The sequence below is a fragment of the Somniosus microcephalus genome, chromosome 13 (genome assembly GCF_052327205.1).
Source record: "Somniosus microcephalus isolate GS21.2 chromosome 13, FLI_Smic_1.0, whole genome shotgun sequence".
NCBI lineage: Eukaryota > Metazoa > Chordata > Chondrichthyes > Squaliformes > Somniosidae > Somniosus > Somniosus microcephalus.
In genome coordinates, this window is record NC_140999.1 from 181,931,141 (window position 1) to 181,952,762 (window position 21,622).

The window sequence follows — 21,622 nt, forward strand, 5'->3', positions numbered from 1 at the left end:
CTTCAGATGGGCCATGCAGGAGTCTCTGGAGTCTCCATAGGTTTACATAACACTAACTTACATTTACAGAGAACGTGGTGAAATGTCCAAAGGCACTTTGAAGAACCAAAACCAAAAAATGTGCTGTATACCAAACCAAAGAAGGAAATATTAGAGAGGAGTGGTCAAACAGGAGGCTTTTAAAGAGGGCGAAAGAAGTGGAGGGAGTTGGAGAGACAGAGGATTTAGGGAGGAAATTCCAGAGTGTGGGGTCTCAAGCAGCTGAGGTCACTGTAACCAATGGTGAGGTTAATGGAGAAGTTGCAGAAGTCGTTCGAGTCAGAGAAACAGAGTTTTTGGGGAGGGGTTGCAGGGTTGGAAGAGATAATGAGGAGCGGCCAAGAAAGGATTTAAATGTGAGGTTCAGGCTTAAATTGGAAGCATTGGGGGACTGAGACTTTGGGTCAGTGAGGAGAGGGGTAGTGGCTGGGTGGAACTTGGTGCGGGATAGGATACAGGCTGCAGAATCTTGGATGAATTGATGTTGGCAGAGGATGGAAGGCCAGCCGGGAGAGCGTTGGAATAGTCGAGTCTAAAGATGACAAAAGCATGGATGGGGGTTTCAGCCGCAGATGGGCTGAAGTAGAGGCAGAAGAAGGTGATGTTACGGGGGTGGATGTTAAACAGCCTTTGTGATGGAGAGGATATGGGGTCGGAAACTCAGCTCAGGGTTGAATAAGGTACCAAGTTTGCAAACAATCTGGTTCAGCCTGAAACAGCGGCCAAAGAGGGGGATGGAATTCATGGGATGTGGGCGTCGCTGGCAAGGCCAGCATTTATTGCCCATCCCTAGTTGCCCTTGAGAAGGTGGTGGTGAGCCGCCGCCTTGAACCGCTGCAGTCCGTGTGGTGAAGGTACTCCCACGGTGCTGTTAGGGAGGGAGTTCCAGGATTTTGACCCAGCGACGATGAAGGATCGGCGATATACTTCTAAGTCAGAATGGTGTGTGACTTGGAGGGGAACTTGCAGGTGGTGGTGTTCCCATGCACCTGCTGCCCTTGTCCTTCTAGGTGGAAGAGGTCGCGGGTTTGGGAGGTGCTCCCGAAGAAGCCTTGGCGAGTTGCTGCAGTGCATCTTGTAGATGGTACACACTGCAGCCATGGTACGCCGGTGGTGGAGGGCGTGAATGTTTAAGGCGGAGAATGGGGTGCCAATCAAGTGGGCTGCTTTGTCCTGGATGGTGTCGAGCTTCTTGAGTGTTGTTGGAGCTGCACTCATCCAGGCAAGTGGAGAGTATTCCATCACACTCCTGACTGCGGCCTTCCCAGGAACTGGTGGAAACTGGTGGTTCATTCAAGACTGCATGTTAGGCGAGCAGTCTTGACAACACAGAAGCAGTGGACGACTTGAGAGACAAGTTGGAGAGGTAGAGCTGGCTATCATTAGCCTACATGTGGAAGCTGACCCTATGAATGCACCAAGGGGCGGCATGGAGAGGAATCAGAGGGAACTGTAGTGTATGTGCCTTTAAGAACCCCAGGTGTGCTGTAATTCCGGTAATGGCCACTCGGGCTATATAAGCCTGTATATTGTGTATATCCGTTAGAACCCGCCCCCCAGACTTTGCTTAGTAAACACCTATGAACCAACTCCTGTCTTCAGTGTCTTTATCAACACACGGACACTACAGTGGCGACGAAGTGGAAACGGACTTACCTGCAATTCGGCAGCACCTCAAGGACATCGATTCCTCGGGCGTCCAGAAGACTCAAGAAAATAAGAGAAGCTGTGGTTTCACCAGCTGGCCAAGCTGGTAGCAGGTACTGCGCTAATCCTTCCTGGGCGTCAGGCTGAGGCTCCAGCGGCTGGCTCTACAGCTGAGACAGGCAGCGAAATCAGAGGCAAGCAATAACGGACGGGGAGGGAGCACTCGGGAGACGGCCGGCGCTGCAAGCAGGTCGGTGTTCAGACCTGGAGAGAAAGTCCGGCGGGAACGAGTCTCCAACTGTAAATAAATAAAAAGAAAAAGAACGGAAACCGCGGGAAACAGCGTTGTCATCGGCAGCAGCGGTGGGTAAGCGCGGGAAGCGCTATATCTTTTCTACAGAAAAGAAAGAAAAGCGCGGGAAGCGCCATATCTTTTCTAAGATGCCTAAGTCTGGCAATATTGATGCTTTTGATGGCGAAATAGAGGATTGGACCACATATGTGGAAAGAGTAGAGGTATATTGCACTGCAAATGGAATAGAAGATGAAAAAAAAGCTTCAGTACTGCTGAACCTAATGGGCGCAAAGGCATACGGGCTGTTACGAAATTTAATCACTCCAGCCAAATCAAAGGACAAGAATTTTAAAGAAATTGTTGATACCCTGCAGGAGCACTTAAACCCAACACCGCTGCTGATAGCGGAACGATTCAAATTCTTCAAGAGAAATCAACACAAGAATGAAAGTAACGCTGATTACCTCACCGAATTAAGAAAGCTATAAAAGTACTGCCAATTCGGGGCAGGACTAGCAGATTATCTTCGAGACAAATTAGTCTGCGGTCTATTAAGTGAAGGAACACAAAAAAGGCTGCTTTCTGAAAAAGATTTAACACTGGACAAGGCTTTCAGCATGGCTGTATCATACGAAGCAGCAGCAAGAGGAGCTGCAGAGATACAACAAAAGACACAAGACTTCGGCACCCATGAAATGACACACGGTTTCGAAAGATGTTATCGCTGCGGCAGATCCACCCATAACCAGAGGGACTGCTGGTTCAAGGACAAAGCATGCAGGCAATGCGGAAAGATTGGACACATTGCACGGGTATGCCGATCTGGACAAAATAAATCCACAGACAGAAAAAAAAAAATCAATAAAGAAAAGTACAGAAAGGTACAAATGATGATGGACAGTAGCTCCGAAGACCAGAAGAGCGATAGTGACTCCGAAAACAAGAGACTAAGCTGTCTCAAATTACATAATGTACTTGCCAAAGATGATTACCAAACCATTTGGGTTACCCTCACGATAGCAGGGTCCCCAGTTAAAATGGAGCTAGATACAGGATCAGCTCTAACCGTAATAAATCGACGGGATTACGAGAGGCTATTTCCGCATATACCTTTAAAAGACACATCCATTATCTTAAAAACATATACGGGGCAGAAAGTATACCCCAAAGGAAAAATAAGGGTGCCTGTTGTATACAACGGCAAAGAGATACAAAAGTTGTCTTTATACATTCTACAAGATGGTGGTCCACCGTTGTTGGGACGTGAATGGATCAGAAAGATACGTTTAGACTGGCACTCCATTCAGGCACTGACGGTGACCAGTAAGGAAAAAAACGATGATGACATCATACCTGAACGATTAAAAGACATCTTGGCCAACGCCAAAGAAGTGTTTCAAGAGAAACTAGGAACCTTGAAAGGCATCACCGCCTCAATAAAAGTAGAAGATGCAGCAATTCCCAAGTTTTTTAAGGCAAGACCGGTGCCATACGCCATTCGTCCAGCAGTCGAGGCAGAGCTGGAGAATTTGGAAAAGGCAGGCGTATTATCCAAAATAGATTGGAGCGAGTGGGCAACAGCCATCGTTCCAGTCATGAAGAAAGCATTGAATAATGATAAATCTGAAGAACAGAGAAAAATTTGCATCTGTGGAGACTTCAAGGTGACTGTAAACCCGGTCCTTCACACAGTACAGTATCCTCTTCCGAGGATAGAAGATATTTTCGCCTCACTATCCGGAGGGAAACGTTTCACCAAACTTGACTTGGCACAGGCATATCTACAGATGGAGGTTGAAGAGGCCTCTAAAAAATATCTCACGATAAATACACACAAAGGTCTATACCAGTACAATCGACTGGTTTTCGGAGTAGCATCCGCTCCAGCTATCTGGCAAAGAGCTATGGAGCAAGTCCTCCAAGGGATTCCGGGTACTCAATGCTACCTAGACGACATCCTGGTAACAGGAGAAAACGACAACGAGCACCTTGCCAATTTGGAGCAGGTGCTCACTAGGCTGAGAGAACGGGGCCTACGAGCAAATCGCCCCAAGTGCGAATTTTTCCAAAATCAAATATCATTTTGTGGCCACATAATTAATAAGGAAGGGTTGCATAAATCACCTGAAAAAAATTGAAGCGGTCACAAAAGCCCCAGCACCTGAAAATGTTTCACAATTAAGGTCGTTCCTGGGATTAATAAATTACTATCATAAATTTTTACCGAACTTATCAACTCTTCTACACCCTCTTAATGAACTGCTACAAACAGGAGTGATTTGGAAATGGAACGAAGACTGTAAACGTGCCTTCCATAAATGCAAAGACTTAATCACATCCGAAGAAGTTTTGGCTCATTACAACCCATCACTGCCAATCAGACTGGCGTGCGATGCATCCCCTTACGGCATAGGAGCAGTATTATCGCATAAATTCCCTGATGGCTCAGAACGGCCGATAGCTTTTGCGTCACGCTCATTAAACTCAGCTGAGCGTAACTATGCCCAAATCGACAGGGAAGCACTCAGCCTGGTATGGGGAGTGAAGAAATTCAACCATTACCTACGCGGACAAAAATTTACCTTGTTGACTGACCATCAACCCCTCATCTCCATATTCAACCCTAAAAAGGGTGTTCCCATTATGACAGCGCAAAGGCTACAGAGGTGGTCCCTTTTTCTAGGGGCACACCAATACAACATAGAATACAAAAGATCAAAACAGCATGGGAATGCTGACGGTTTATCGCGCCTACCGTTGCCAACGGCAGAAGAGGCACCTACAGTAGACCCAGTGGAGATGTTCCACTCTACCATAGTGGAATGTCTACCAGTAACAAATTCTGCCATTGAAAGGGAGACGAGAAATGACCCGACTCTCTCACGGGTCTACGATTTAACAGTGAAGGGATGGCCAGCACATGGCGAACCACTGTTGCCAGCATTCTCGCAAAGAAGAGAACAGCTGTCAGTATGCCGAGGAACCTTGATGTGTGGATTCAGAGTGGTGATTCCACATAAACTCCAGGATAAAGTGCTAAAGGAGCTTCACGAGGGGCATCTGGGTGGAGTGAAAATGAAGAACCTAGCCAGGGCATTTGTATGGTGGCCAGGTATCGATGGAGACATCGAAGAAATGACCAAGAGCTGCCTAGGATGCCAGAAGGTCCAAAACGCTCCACCACAAGCCCCTCTACATCCATGGGAGTGGCCCTCATCTCCATGGCAAAGGGTACACATCGACTTTGCTGGTCCATTTATGGACTCAATGTTCTTAATCGCGGTTGATGCACACTCCAAGTGGCCGGAGGTAATAAAGATGTCCTCCACCACCATGGAAAAAACCATCACAGTATTAAGGACCATATTTGCCAGGAATGGGCTGCCAGAACAGATCTGTTCTGATAATGGACCGCAATTTGTGTCCGAAGAATTCAGGAAGTTCTTAAAAAAACAATGGGGTTAAGCACTACACGTCCGCCCCATACCATCCCGCCACCAATGGATTGGCTGAAAGGTTTGTCCAGACCTTCAAGAAGGCCATAAAGGCCATGGGTAATGAAGACATAAAACTTCAGCACAAGGTGGATAACTTCTTATTCGCATACAGGAATGCAATACATATGGTTACCAACCAAACTCCCGCCATGATGTTCTTCAATAGAAACCTAAGATGCCGGCTGGATTTGGTCAAGCCCAACATCAGAAGGGACGTGGAGAACCGGCAGTTTCAAGGCATGAATGAAAGGCCAACTAGAACCTTCCAGATAGGTCAACAGGTTTTGGCCCGGGACTACCGTACCGAGAAATGGCAGCCTGGAACTATCTGCACACGACTAGGACCACTGATGTATACCGTGGACATCGGAGAAAGCATAATAAGGCGCCATGCTGACCAAATCATAGAGTCATCCGAAAAGGGACAACCTACACCACAACTCTATACGTCTAACAATGAAGTAGAGATACCCATATCTACCTCCGATCCGGTGGTACTGGAACCCGATGAACCCGACACTGGCATTCAAGCCGAATCAGCCTTGCCAATAGAACCTACTACACCACCAGAAACTACTACACCACCGAGGCGTTATCTGGACCGAGTCAGGAAGCCTCCTGAGAGACTGACTTATAATTAATTAACTACAGCAATGTGTATATTATTTTTCTTATAACATGTAATTAATAATTACTTAAAATATGATGTACTGGTTAACTAAAAGGGGAGGAATTGTAGTGTATGTGCCTTTAAGAACCCCAGGTGTGCTGTAATTCCGGTAATGGCCACTCGGGCTATATAAGCCTGTATATTGTGTATATCCGTTAGAACCCCTCCCCCCAGACTTTGCTTAGTAAACACCTATGAACCAACTCCTGTCTTCAGTGTCTTTATCAACACACGGACACTACAGGAACCAAGGATAGATCCATGGGGGACTATTGAGGTAATGGTATGGGGTCCAGATGAGAGCCATTGCGGTTAATTTAGGTTATTTAAGCAGCAATTTTATCAGTGTCTTCCTAAAATGTGCCCTTAACCTCATGACCATTCACAGCTCAGTTCATCCTCTATAGAGTTATTTATCTTTCCTGTCTTAAGAAAAGCAGATAAAAGTTCAAACCTTCCTGTAAAATCTTAAGCATGCGAAATTATAAAGCAAGCTTATTTTTCTTCTGTTGGCTCCTAGGCATGTCACAGATGCTGTGGTTGCAATAACAATTGTTATTATAATGGGTTCATCTTCCCCTCACAGAAACCTTCGTTCAAGTGGAAAATTAATCCCAACGGTATGTTCAATTCACGTATTGATGATGTGCAGCACCAACATCTTGTACCATCTTCTTGGAGAGGTTCTTCCGATCCCTACTTGCTCGATCAGAAGAAGAGTCAGCCAGGGTTCCGCTCCTGATCATTTTACGAATAATTCAGTGTACGCGCAAGAAATCTGCAGCCAGTGACCAGGCCACATGCCAAAAGAAAAGATAAATAAACCCAAGAAAAAAAGATTACATTTTTTGTCACGCTTCTATATACCAAATATATTTATTTTTAAATTGTGGTTAGTTTTGATAGTAAATAACAAGATTATAAACCATCTCAGAAGTTCAACGATATTCTAAATCAGAAGAGAAAAAAACCAAGAGTAGGGTACAAGGTGGTGTGAGCCCCTCGGTTGTATTATTGCTCTGTCACGCCTTGTCAGAGCAAGCTGTCTTACTGTGCATCCCCTCCCTTCACCCTGCCATTGGCCATCAGCTGCCCGAGCCCCACACTCTGAAACTCCCTCCCTAAAACCCTCTACCTCCCTCTCCTCCTTTAAGATCCTGCTTAAAGCCCACCTCTTTGACCAAGCCTTTTGCCATCCATCTTAATCTCTCCTTCTTTGGCTCGGCACCAGTTATACACCACCCCCCCCCCCCCAAGCTGCGCATGTGCGTGGCCACGCAGTAATAGAAGATAGGAGCAGGAGTAGGCCATTCAGCCCCTCGAGCCTGCTTCACCATTCAATGAGATCATGGCTAATCTGCAAGCTTCTCCATCTGAAATACCGCGCTTGCGCAAAAAATTTAAAGGGACCACGCATTGAAATAAACAGGCTGCGCACAACAAAGACCATTTAGAGGGAGCATTGCTCAGTACCCATTTTAGTCCCTTATACATCCATGAAGCGTCTTTTCCAAGTTTAAAAAATGCTATATCAATATAAGTTGTTGCTGTTGCCGATGACAATGAAACTTTATGGAAAATATCAGCCTGTGTCTTGGAACTTGTCATAAACGTATCAGTCATAAGGCTTTTTTTATTTGTTCACGGGATGTGGGCGTCGCGGGCAAGGCCAAGCATTTATTGGCCATCCCTAATGGCCCTCGAGAAGGTGGTGGTGAGCCGCCTTCTCGAACCGCTGCAGTCCATGTGGTGAAGGTGCTCCCACAGTGCTGTTAGGTAGGGAGTTCCAGGATTTTGACCCAGCAACGACGAAAGAACGACCAATATATTTCCAAGTCAGGATGGCGTGTGACTTGGAGGGGAACTGGGAGGTCGTGTTGTTCCCATGTCCTTGTCCTTCTAGGTGGTAGGGGTCGCGGGTTTATTGAAATCATTAGAACTGAGTATTAATCCTCAACTGAATGAACAGTTCTAATTCTCTCATTCTCATCACCAGAGCCAATTGCTCCAAACCCGTCACTGTTGACTTGGAAAAAGGTTCAAAACAACATAGCCTGGAATGTATTATTACTGCTGTGAGCAGGATTTGTGATTGCAAAAGGATGTGAGGTAATTGCTGCAAGATTATAGAAATTTAAGCACAACAGAAAGCCATTTCAGCCGCCCATTGCTAGCTCCACACTCGAGCTATTTCATCTAGTCCCATTTTCCCCTCACACTTCAGTATTTTTCTTTAAAGGTTTAACTCCCTCTTCAACATTTTGATTAAATTGGCTTCGATGGTCACTTGTGGCAATCTGTTCCACATTCTAATAATCTTTTGTGAGGAAAATGTATTTTAATACTAATTCTAAGTTATGCCCCTCATTACCGAATCACTGACCACTGGAATGAACCTTTTACGGTTCATCCTCTCATACTTTTGAACACTTCCATTGGAACTCCCCTTCAACTTCTCTGCTGTAGTGGACACAGCCGAGCTTTTCAAATCTTTCATTGTAAGTGACATAAATCGTGCCATTCATGTAGAAAGGACTTATGAAATATACTGGGCGGCCTGCTGGTGGCGCTGTCCAGGGAGAGTATAAATACTCGGGCACGGGCCCAGCTTGCTCAGGGACATTTTGTAAACAGGAACTAGTGAAGGATAACTAGACTTCCATGTTGTGAAACAGTCGATTAAAGCCTTGTTTAATACTCTGACCAAGTGCCTAGTAGTTTTCTTACGTCAGTAAGTATATCTCCTCATCCCTGTACTTGAACCTACATTGCACCTTTTCCACTGGCTCCATTATCCTTTCTATATTGAGGTGCTTTGAGCTTTGAGTTATCGTGTCAGCCGTGGCTCAGTGGGTAGCATCTCTCGCCTCTGAGTCAGAGGTTGTGGGTTCAAGTCCCACTCCAGGGGCTTAAGCACAAAAATCTAGGCCTGACGCTCCCAGTGCAGTGCTGAGGTGAGTGCTGCACTGTCAGAGGTGCTGTCTTTCAGATGAGAGTTTAAACCGAGGCCCCGTTTGCTCTCTCAGGTGGCCACAGAAGATCCCATGGCACTATTTCAAAGAAGAGCAGGTGAGTTATTCCTGGGGCCAATATTTATCCCTCAATCAACATCACTAAAACAGATTATCTGGTCATTATCACATTGCTGTTTGTGGGAGCTTGCTGTGTGCAAATTGGCTGCCGCGTTTCCTCCATTACAACAGTGACTACACTTCAGAAGTACTTCATTGGCTGTAAAGTGCTTTGGGACATCCGGTGGTCGTGAAAGGTGCTATATAAATGCAAGTTTTTTTTCTACTATCCCGTCTCCAAATCATTTGTGTATATGGAGAAGTAGGCAGGCCCCAAAGCAGGTCCTCGGAATACCAGTCACATGCTGAGAAATACCCATTGACTCCTATTTTCTGTTTTCTATCCTTCAGCCACCTCTCTGTTCTCTTTTTTGTTTTAATAGCATGGGACTTACTCTTCAAAGTTTCTTTTGTGGGACTTTATCCAGTGTTTTTTTTTGTTGGAAAAACGAGCACATCCATTGTGTTACCTTTCTTAATTTCCTCAGAGAATTTGACCCCGAGGTACAAACTTCCTGTCTTTTTTTGAGCAGACAACAGAGCTGATTCTCGGCCCCATTTTCGGACAGTTAGAAGGGTAGCAGCGCAGGGAAAAAGGTCCGCGGGCGACTTAACCTCCTCGTTCCCGCTGCCAATCCATCCGCTGCCATTTCCATCCCAACTGAAAACAGGTGGCCATAGCAGAGGTCCCCATTGCGATTTTCAGGGACCAATGAATGGAGAGTGTGCTGCGCATGCGCCACCATTTTTACTTGTCGTGGAGCAGCCTAACCAGCAGCTCTTAAAGGGACCACTGCAGGAGGGCCCCTTAAAACACGGTAAATAAAAGTGTATGTTTTTAAAAGGATTTTTTGCAGGGTCAGGAGAAGCGTTAATGCACAAAGATCTTCTCACCCGTTGGTGATCCCTCTGACCCCCACATCCCCCTTCCCTCCCGGGATTGCCTCCCCCTTGCCCCCTTTAAAGCATCCCTAATCTTCCAATTATCTTAAATCTGTATCCTCTGGTTACCGACCCACCTGCCAGTGGAAATAGTTTCTCCCTATTGAAAGAAAGAAAGACTTGCATTTATATAGCGCCTTTCACGACCACCGGACGTCTCAAAACGCTTTACAGCCAATGAAGTACTTTTGAAGTGTGGTCACTGTTGTAATGTAGGAAACACGACAGCCAGTTTGCGTACAGCAAGCTCCCACAAACAGCAATGTGATAATGACCAAATAATCTGTTTTTGTTATGTTGGTCGAGAGATAAATATTGGCCAGGACACCTTGGAGGACTCCCCTGCTCTTCTTCGAAATAGTGCCATGGGATCTTTTACGTCCACCTGAAAGAGCAGACAGGGCCTCGGTTTAGCGTCTCATCCGAAAGACGGCACCTCCAACAGTGCAGCACTCCCTCAGTACTGCACTGGAGTGTCAGCCTAGCTTTCTGTGCTCAATTCCCTGGAGTGGGACTTGAGCACATAAAGCTACTCTTTATCAAAACCCTTCAGAATTTTAAAGATCTCTCTCTAAATCTCCCCTTAACCTTCTCTGCTCTTTAGGTGTCAGCTGTGGCTCAGTTGGTAGCACTCTCACCTCTGAGTCAGAAGATTGTGGGTTCAAGTCCCACTGCAGAAACTTGAGCACAAAAATCTAAGCTGTCATTTCAGTACTGGGAGCGCGCTGCACTTTCAGAAGTGTCGTCTTTCAGATGAGACATTAAACCTGCCCTCTCGGGTGGATGTAAAAGATCCCATGATATTAATTCAAAGAAGAGCAGGGGAGTTCTCCCCAGTGTCCTGGCCAATATTTATCCCTCAACCAACACTTAAAAAAACAGATTATCTGGTCATTATCGCATTGCTGTTTGTGGGGGCTTGCTGTGCGCAAATTGGCTGCCGCGTTTCCTACATTACAACAGTGAGTACACTTCAAAAGTACTTCATTGGCTGTAAAGTGCTTTGGGATGTCCTGAGGTCATGAAAGGCGCTATAGAAATGCAAATCTTCCTTCTTCTTTCTAGGGAGGAGAACAATCTCAGTTTCTCTAGCCTCCCCAGATAACTGAAGTCCTTCATTCCACATATCTTGGGACCTTAATCATAGAATCATAGAAATTTATAGCACAGAAGTAGACCATTTGGTCCATCTTGTCTGTGCTGGCTGACAAAGAGCTATCCAGCCTAATCCCACTTTCCAGCACTTGGTCCGTAGCCCTGTAGGTTACGGCACTTCAAGTGCATATCTAAGTACTTTTTAAATGTGATGAGGGTTTCTGCCTCTACCACCCTTTCAGGCAGTGAGTTCCAGATCCCCACCACCCTCTGAGTAAAAAACATTTCTCCTCAAATGCACTTGATCCCTCCTGTCTGCATCGCCTTCTGAGTCAGCATTTATGTAGTGCCATTTTAAAAAATAACCTGATCTAATGTGATATCAAAATGTTAATTCAAGTGTTTGTGCATTCCATGTATTTAAAAGCATTTTTTTGAATTTTCTTCTCCCTTTGTTTTGTTGCTAGGAGTCGGGGTTGTCCAAGTGGATAGTAAACCGTCTGCAGCCTGTGGTGTCTGTCTCACCCGGTGCAGCTGTCCTGCTTGTCTGCTTGGTCATCAGCTCGTTTACTGAATTCGCCAGCAACACTGCTACAAGCATAATATTTCTGCCTGTGTTGACTGAATTGGTGAGCTCCCCGCTTATTTTTCCTGATCGGCTGGCCACGCTGCAGAATAAACAACGACTCGTTCCATAGGCTGCACTTTCCCTTTTTTTGCATCCCCGTGGCTGCAAACACTAAGGGGGGAGAAATTGGGTGGTGCCGCTCGGGGCGGCAACATAAATTAGCGCCCCGAAAAAGTTTGCCCCCCTCCGCCGTACATTCAGTAGTAGTTCCCCAAGCAGGAGGCGGGAGCGCTACTGGAAAGCACTCCACCTCCTGCTCGGGGCGCTACTACTGAAGGTCGCGGCGCTACCTGCAACAGGGCCACGCGCAGCGACACGTAGCGCCGCATCATTGCAGGCCTCCCCTCCTGATTACAGGGCCCTGCCGGACCACCGGGGAGCGGGGTGCCGTGAAAACAGCCCGGCACTCAAGAGGAGCGTCGGGCTGAGCGATTGCGGCCAGCACCCCGCATTGAAAAAAAGTGAAAGGGGGGCAGGTGCTGGCAGTCGGTCAAAATAAAAATGGCCGCCCGACACCTGCCCTTTTAAGTAGCGCCGCCGCCGCTGCAAAAACGCCCCCGGATCCTGGCGGACCTATCGTCTGGCGATAGGTCAGGGGGCACCAGGGAAGTATGCGGCCGGGGCGCTGCGCACGCCGATGACATCATCGCCGGAGGCGCAGTGCCGCGGGGCGCTACCAGCTACTGAATTTCGCGGGAGGTGTTAGCGGCACCGTGCCCGGGCACTAAAGGATTTGCTCTCCGTCTGAGGGCGCTATCGAGAGGCGCTAACCAACCCAAAATTTCCCCCTAAGAAAAAGGATAGAAACAGTTTATTTATTCCCGTGTTGTTCTTTGCGTGGTTCTCTCCAGAATCATTTGTGTATATGTAGCCTGGCGAAATGGAGCAGCACAGGACACGAACTTTCGTTTTTGGGGTTTTTTATTCTGTATTAATAACTTGGGTCTAGGTTTAGGATGAAATTGTAAATACATAAAACACAGTCGACAAAATACGGCAGTGGCTTGCTGCAAAACAGAACATGAGGCAAACCACAGGTGAAGGCAGTTAATTAACTAACAATTATACAAAACAAAACATATCATACCATACATTCGTATGTCCCGTTATCACTTGTCACCTCTTACAAGCAAACAGAAAGTATTAAACTCGTTCGAAACGTAGCCCCAAGGACTCAACAACAATTTTAACAAAGGTTAACACCAGCACATGGTGGGACAATCTACAAGCATCCCCGTGATATCGAGTGATTTGGGAAACAATATCACTTTAAAACTATGTCTGGCTGCACTAAATGCTGTTTTAGTTGTACTTTACGCAGACTAAGTTCATTTCAAAAGTCATATTCACCCCAACTCTCCTCAGAGCACACCCCCCACGCTGGATCTAGAAAATGGAGGCTGTGAAGAAAGGGGAGGTTCCTTTGGCATCACATGGCCCTTCCCATAAACCTTTTCTCCTTTTTTCAAATTCTAAAGGGGAAAATGAACCGCGCCATCTAGTGGACTTAAATATTCACTGCATTTTCCCACTTGGCTACATTCTCCCCTGCTTTAAAGTCAACGTCCTCGGTGACTTAGCACCAGTTTTTCACTTCTTTTACAGCTTCTCGAAAAAATGCAGTACCCAGACTCGATAAAACATGAGAGAACACCTCAGGACTGAGTGAGACTGCATTACAGGCTGACTGAGGCAAATGGTATGGGTTAGGGTTTACCCCAGCATTGGCTCTTTTAGTTCTGCGAGGAGCCGGAATGGGTACCTCAACCTCAGTCCCACACTCAGAAGGATCTGAATGCTCTGGCTCAGAAACAGCCTCTGATTCCTGTACATCTTGGGCGTTACCAACAGGATCATTGTTTACTTTTTCCTCCTGAGTTAACTCTGGATAGGTGACTTCCTCTACCACAACAAACTCAGTATCAGAGGGCTCTGGCAACGATTCTGTCAAAAGAGTGACAGGGGGTACGGTGACAGGGGACTTGGTTCTCGTCCGCCTAGGCTCAGGGACAGGGGTAACACATGGCCTAAGATTAACTCTATGGACCCTTTTTAAAGGACCGCCCTCTACAGGCTCAACTGCATGTGTAGTACCCTGTACCTCCACCACTCTGTACACAGTAGGACCCCACGCATCCTGAATTTTGTTCCTACCCAAAGGCCTGTGTCGTAAGTATACCAACTGACCCACCTCAATGGTTGGACAGTACACTTTGTCTTTGTTAAGTTCAATTCTTTGAGCTGATTTCTTTTCAGTGTACTCTCTTGCCCTTGCATGTGCCTCCTTCAAACGCTCTTGGTGGACAACCAACCACTCATGTTTCTTGTCTAACACTTGCTCCTGACCTAATAAAGCATCTACAGGAAGGTGTGGATGAACCCCGAAAAGCAGATAGTATGGTGAGTAGCCAGTCGTAGCATGGGGTGTTACATTGTAGGCATACACCAACTCAGATAAGTGCTCAGGCCAGCGGCGCTTCTTTTCTGGAGGCAGTGTACGCAAAAGATCATGTAAAGATCTGTTGAATCTCTCACATTGAGCATTTCCTTCTGGGTGGTGTGGGGTAGTGCGGGTTTTCTTTACACCATAAAGCTTACACAGCTCGGCAATGATTTCACTCTCAAAATTTCGACCTCTGTCTGAATGCAATCTTTCTGGGACCCCATACTTCATGAACCACTCTTTGAGAAGGACTTTTGCCGTGGTATCAGCCTTTTGGTCCCGAGTAGGGAAGGCTTGTGTGAATTTAGTGAAAACATCGGTCACCACTAACACATTCTCACGACCATCGGAGGCCGGTTCCAGCATGGTGAAATCTACAGCAACTACTTCAAGGGGCCGGGAGGCTAGAAATGAATTCATAGGGGCATGTATCTTGGGGTGGGGCATTTTTGTCAAAACACACCTCTCGCATTTCTTGACCCACTGTTCCACATCCCCATACATCCCAACCCAAAAACATCTCTGTCTCAAAAGGTTCTGTGTGCGCTCTATTCCCTGATGGCCCATACGATCATGCACACCTTCAAGCACGACTTCTTTCAAACAAGAGGGCAGTAGTAGCTGGTGACACTCACCAACATGGACATCCTCGATTACACGGTACAACAAACCATCTTGCTCACAAATACGGGGCCACTACTTTAACGTGGATAATACTAGCTTGGATAACTGCGACCTCTCCTTGTAAGTTGGCCTTCGCTGCTCACCCCAAAACTTCCTAAACACGCTGAGGGTGGGGTCTGTGTCCTGAAACTTACGTAGTTCCTCTTTAGAGTAACCGGGAAGTGTTGGTGTGTTACCCTGCAACTCACTACGCTCAGTACTTTCTTCTGCGTCCGAAACACGGATCTGTCTGACTTTACAGCACTTGACTCCTGCTGTCCCTAAGTCTGGTCCTAGAGCTGTTCCCTTGTGAGTGACATTACATATGGCCACACAACCATCATAGTCCGCATCCCCACTGTCTGACTCGGGCTCCCCTGCTAACGGCTGCCTAGAGAGGGCATCTGCTGCTGCATTACAGCGGCCTGGGCGGTACTTGACGTCAAAGTCAAAAACAGCTAACTGAGCCACCCATCTTTGCTCAACAGCACCTAACTTAGCTGTAGAAAGGTGACACAGGGGGTTGTTATCTGTTATGACAGTGAACTTGGAACCTAGAAGGTAACCTCGAAATTTCTCTGAAACAGCCCATTTGAGGGCGAGGAGCTCTAGTTTCATACTGCTGTAGTTTCTGTCATTTCTTTCAGCATTACGGAGCCTCCTACTGGCATATGCTATCACTCTCTTCCTATCTCCCTGCTGCTGGTGGAGGATGGCACCTAATCCTAGGTTACTGGCATCCGTCTCTACAATAAAAGGCTGAGTGAAATCTGCGTAACCTAACACTGGAGCACTGATCAGCTTTTCTTTCAGCTGTTCGAAAGCAGCTTGGCACGCCGCTGTCCATGAACCTTCAAACAACCGTTTTGCTTTTGCTGGGCTGTCTTCCCTACGGCATGCATTGACTACGTCATGGAGAGGGCCAGCTCGTTTAGAAAAATCCTCAATGAACCTCCTGTAATAACTACAGAAACCAAGAAATGACCTCAGATCTTTGACTGTACTGGGGACCGGCCACTTCTTTACGGCGGCAATTTTCTCTGGATCTGTCCCTATACCCTCCCCTGAAATTTGATGCCCAAGGAACCTGACTTCCTGCTGCAGGAAGTGACACTTTTCAAGCTTTACTTTCAACCCTGTCTCTTTCAGTCGTCTTAGAGCTGTCTCAAGCCTCTCTAAATGGTCCGGGAAGGTCTGAGAGAACACAAGGATGTCATCTAAATACACTAATAGGATGTGGAACACTAAGTCGCTCATAGTCGCTTGCATAAGTCGTTGAAAAGTCGCAGGTCCATTACAGACACCAAAAGGCATTCTGAGGTACTCAAAAAGGCCAAAAGGAGTTGTAAAAGCAGTCTTAGGCCTGTCACCTTCACGAACAGCAACCTGGTGGTACCCACTTGCAAGATCAATGGTCGAGAAGAACTTTGCACCATGAAGGGCATCAAAACTCTCGTCAATGCGGGGCAAAGGAAATGCGTCACGTCTGGTTTTTGAGTTTAGTTTCCTAAAGTCAACACATAGTCGTATGTCTCCATCAGTCTTACGAACTACCACTATGGGTGAAGCGTATGAACTATTGCTCTCCTGGATGACACGCTTTCTTAAAAGCTTAGTGATGTGGTCCCTCACCTCTTTGTACAGTGTAGGTGGGATACGACGGTATGGCTCTGTAACTGGTGCGTCATCTACCAAGTTAATCTCATGCTCAACTTTATCAGTGTAGCCTAGGTCCTCATCCTTAAAAGCAAATACTTCCGAATACCTGGCTAAAAGTGCACCTAACTCTGCTTGTTGGCCCTGTGTGCCACCTATGTGTAGTTTGTCCAAAAGCAACTGAATGTCTTGGTCTGTCATCTGTCCTTCTTTTCTGCCAACAGTTACTTCCTCTGTGTCAGCGGAGATGCGTTGAAATCGCACCTCACAGGAGTCCTTGTCTACACACTCTGCCTGAGTCGGAATACCAAGCCTGGTCCTGGGGTTTAACCACACATCCTCCTCAGAGAAATTTACCACCTGCACTGGAAATAAATGTCCCTTTGATTCAACTAGAGTGGGGACAACTACCAGGCCACCTGGCAATGGTGTGTTACCTGGCTCCAACAGCATTTTAGTGCTGCCACCTGACTGAGTTTTAAGTCCCTTTACATAGACTGTAGCTATGGAAGACGCAGGCACATGTACAGCACCCCTACCAGCTACACGGACAGAAGATGACTTTGGAGTGATGTTACACTGTTGTACTTGCTGAAATGCTTCCCTCCAATCTGAATCCAACTTTCCCCCTAGAGTAGTGTCAAACTCAGCATGAACTAGTTGTCTGCATCGGCTGATGATGTTCATACCAATAAGACCTGGTGCTGCAGGCTGTGACTGCTGATGCTCTTTGACTACCAGGAAACCACATTCGGGTAAGGTTATGCCCATAGTTTCAACGTCTAACTCAAGGTAGCCCAAGTAGGGAATGTCCAACCCGTTGGCGGCAGTGATCTTAAGCCACCCGGTTGTAGGCAGCATATCCTCATCCCTCCCAAGTAAGTGCTCTCTGAAAAAAACTTCAGTAATAGTGCTGACTTGGCTCCCGGTATCCAGTAAACAGTTAGCAGTAACCCCCCCAATCTTGAGATCTACTACTGGACATTTACCTACTGCACGGTCAAGAAATCTGTCACGAATACCAGTACTGTTCTGAGAGCCTGCAGGTTTTCCTCGCATTGCCCGGCTCATGGCAATCGAGGGACTTAGTTTTCCTGCACCCCAGCCAGCATTGGTGGATGTGTTTGCTACCTCGTGCTTCTGAGGACACTGTTTGGCAATGTGTCCCGCCCCGTTACACTTAAAGCAAATAGGCTGACCTTCATCAGTGAACTTTGGCTTGGCTCTAGGTTTCCCAACCTTGTCATTACCCGTGTTTTCCTTCTGTAGAGCAAGACCCCGTACTGCCTCTGTTAGTTCCCCGATAGCTTTAGCCTGTTCCGCCACCACTTTAAGAACATCCTGTAAAGTGACAGCCTGGCTGCCTGGTACCCCAATGGCAGAACACTGAAGATCCCTCCCCGTACTGTCACACACTACATTCTTGCTCTTTGCAACTTTAGTGCTACAGGGCTGGTCTTCTAAGGACCATAAGACAGCTTCCTCACGTACATCGAACAGGGTAGACTGGGGGTTGTCTCGTACAAACTTGCGCAACTCTCTCCGGAGTGAGGGATCTCTAACACCATCAACAAATCTGTTTCTGACAACCCGTTTTGTGTCCGGCACAGCATCAGGTGATTGCTTTACCAAAGTTCTAATAATCTGAGAGAGTGCATGTGAGTATTCTCGGAAATCTTCACCCTCTTCTTGCTTGCGTCCATAGAAAGTTTCTAACAGCTGGGACTCACTGCGTTTTTCGGTGAAAGCCCCCCTTAGGTAACTGAACAGGTCACTGGGCTGCTTAGACTCTCCACCCAACCGTAACCTAATTTCCTGTAGGGCTGCCCCCCTCAACAAAGATCGAATGAAATCTACCTGCTCTGCAGGAGTCTGATCTCTAGCTCGTAGTACACTTTCAACCTCTTCAATGAACTCATCAACTGAACGACTATCTTTGGATACCTCACCACTGAATGGTTGGATCTGACGCTCTCTGGGTACATACACATATGACTTGGTTGCCCCATTACCTAGAGTGGCAATAATTGCCATTGCTTGGTCATGGTTTTTTTTCAACTCTGAAATCTGTGCCTTGAGTTCATCTATCTGGTTGCCCTCACCCACACTAGAGGTATTGTCCTCACCATCCGAATTGTGAGCTCCACCCGCCTCCTCAGGAGGGTCTAACATTTTGACTCAGTTCACAAGTCCCTGACAGTCACTGAATGGGATGGCCGCTGCGACGATTCTTCTCCAATGGTGTCCCTCCTCGGTGCCTTGATGGGTCCTCTCCCAGATTGGTCCTGGCGCCCTCTGGATCCCGTCTGTCTGGTCTGGTCCTCCTTAGCAACCCCAGGCAGCACTCTCCGTCCGTCTCCAGGTCCACTTGGCACCACACCGCTCTTCCCCCACTGCCGTATTTTATGTAACTTTCCCAAACCTGAGAAACTCCAAGCTAACAGACCCCACTCCTGGTACCAAAATGTGTAGCCTGGCGAAATGGAGCAGCACAGGACACGAACTTTCGTTTTTGGGGTTTTTTATTCTGTATTAATAACTTGGGTCTAGGTTTAGGATGAAATTGTAAATACATAAAACACAGTCGACAAAATACGGCAGTGGCTTGCTGCAAAACAGAACATGAGGCAAACCACAGGTGAAGGCAGTTAATTAACTAACAATCATTATACAAAACAAAACATATCATACCATACATTCGTATGTCCCGTTATCACTTGTCACCTCTTACAAGCAAACAGAAAGTATTAAACTCGTTCGAAACGTAGCCCCAAGGACTCAACAACAATTTTAACAAAGGTTAACACCAGCACATGGTGGGACAATCTACAAGCATCCCCGTGATATCGAGTGATTTGGGAAACAATATCACTTTAAAACTATGTCTGGCTGCACTAAATGCTGTTTTAGTTGTACTTTACGCAGACTAAGTTCATTTCAAAAGTCATATTCACCCCAACTCTCCTCAGAGCACACCCCCCACGCTGGATCTAGAAAATGGAGGCTGTGAAGAAAGGGGAGGTTCCTTTGGCATCACATGGCCCTTCCCATAAACCTTTTCTCCTTTTTTCAAATTCTAAAGGGGAAAATGAACCGCGCCATCTAGTGGACTTAAATATTCACTGCATTTTCCCACTTGGCTACATATATGGAGAACTAGGGAGGTTCCCAAAACAGGTCCTTGGAACACCAGTCACATCCTGAGAAATATCCATCACAAAGAAGTTCTTTGAAGCTACGATATAACTTACTACGGTTAATTCTACAAATTCGCGCTCCAGTCACATAGCTTGGCCTGTCCGGTGCACATATCAGGAACCTGGGTGCGTGCTCCCCTAGATTAGGTCCATAGTGAATGCAAAGTCATGGGGCAAATGCTCGCAAATTCCTAACATGTGCTCCCGGAAGACAAAGCTCTGCATTGGGCACTTTACTTCTTGTACTTGATTGTTTCGTCTGCTTTAAATCTTCCTACTTTGCTGTCGTTTTGTTTTTCTTCCTCTCTCCGCCCGCTTCCCCCCGGTGAAACTGCTGATGCTGCGCCCTAGGATAATGTGCGAGACACACATTCAAGAAAACATGAGCAGCAACAGGAGTTGTTACAGTTCAGGCCCTAAAGCTCGGTTTTCTCTCTCTCTCTGTTTCCCAAGGAGCAGAGCCAGGCCCCTTACAATCAGGAAAAACAACAGAAAACGCTGGAAAAACTCAGCAGGCCAGACAACATCCGTGGAGAGAGAAACAGAGTCAACGTTTCCGGTCGCCTGTCACTTTAATTCACCGCTCCACTCCCACTCGGACCTCATTGTCCTCGGCCTCTTACATTGTTCCACGGAAGCTCAGCGTAAGCTCGAGGAACAGCACCTCATCTTCCGATTAGGCACTTTACAGCCTTCCGGACTCAATATCGAGTTCAACAATTTCAGATCATTACCTCGGCCCCTATTATATTTTTATATATTTTTTATCCACACTTTTGGTTTGTGACTTTTCCTTTTTTTTCTCTCTCCCACATGGCAGCTGTCTCTCACTCTGCCAGCGCATTTCACACTTCATCTAGAGCCATCCTTTGTCTCTTTACCTGTCCCATTACCATCTCGTCTCGCCTTGAATATCTCTTAATGTCTCTTCACCTCTCAGACCTTCCCTTTTGTTCTTTCATCCCCTCCCCCATTTCCCAGCCCCCAAACTTGCTTTTTCATCCGTTTCATTTCCTGCTTTTTTCTCAGTCCTGACGAAGGGTTTCGACCTGAAACGTTAACTCTGTTTCTCTCTCCACGGATGTTGCCTGGCCTGCTGAGTTTTATCCAGCGTTTTCTATTGTTATTTCGGATTTCCAGCATCCGCAGTATTTTGCTATCCCTTACAATCAGGAAGTGCACTTAACTCTGATCTTGCATAGATAACACAGCGGGGTGTAACAGTCAACCCTGATGTGGGAGATTACCTAATGAACTTAACTCAACTTTTTGCTTCTCCCAATCACTTTGACTGTCAAATATCACTGCACAGATCAGGTTTATACAGGATGAAAAAAAGATATACATAAGTTTAGAAACAAGATTGTATTTGAAATCTATAACTTAACAAAAAAGTCTTTTTAAAGAGTCCTAAACCTCATCAGCTTCTCTAGTTGGAAAAGACTCTCGGGGGTGGGGGGGGGAATTCGGTTGATTTGCGCCTCCTGTTAGCGCCCGGGCATGGCGCCGCTAACGCCTCCCGCGAAATTCAGTGGGAGGTTAGCGGCGGCGATAACCGTTAGTGCACCGCGGCGCTGCGCCTCTGGCGATGACTTCATCGGTGTGCGCAGCGCCCTGCTCGTGCCCCGGCCGCGATCTTCGGTAGCTCCCCCCGACCTACCGCCGGACGCTATGTCCAACAGGGTCGGGGGGGGGGCCTACCTGCGGCCGGGGCGGCGCAAATTAAAGGGGAGGTGCCGGGCGGCCATTTTTGTTGCTGGCCGCCTGCCAGCACCTGCC

The 21,622-nt window shown here is 46.9% G+C and overlaps 1 pseudogene across 1 annotated transcript in view; it reads left to right on the top strand.

Moving 5' to 3' along the window:
* The window catches only part of LOC147108839 (Na(+)/dicarboxylate cotransporter 3-like), a 54,596-nt pseudogene that overhangs the window by 28,567 nt on the left and 4,407 nt on the right, over window positions 1-21,622 (top strand). Inside the window, exons 8-10 of the transcript XR_015080676.1 lie at window positions 6,669-6,768; window positions 8,145-8,257; window positions 11,724-11,885. The product of XR_015080676.1 is annotated as a Na(+)/dicarboxylate cotransporter 3-like (transcript). The remainder of the gene's footprint in view (window positions 1-6,668; window positions 6,769-8,144; window positions 8,258-11,723; window positions 11,886-21,622) is intronic.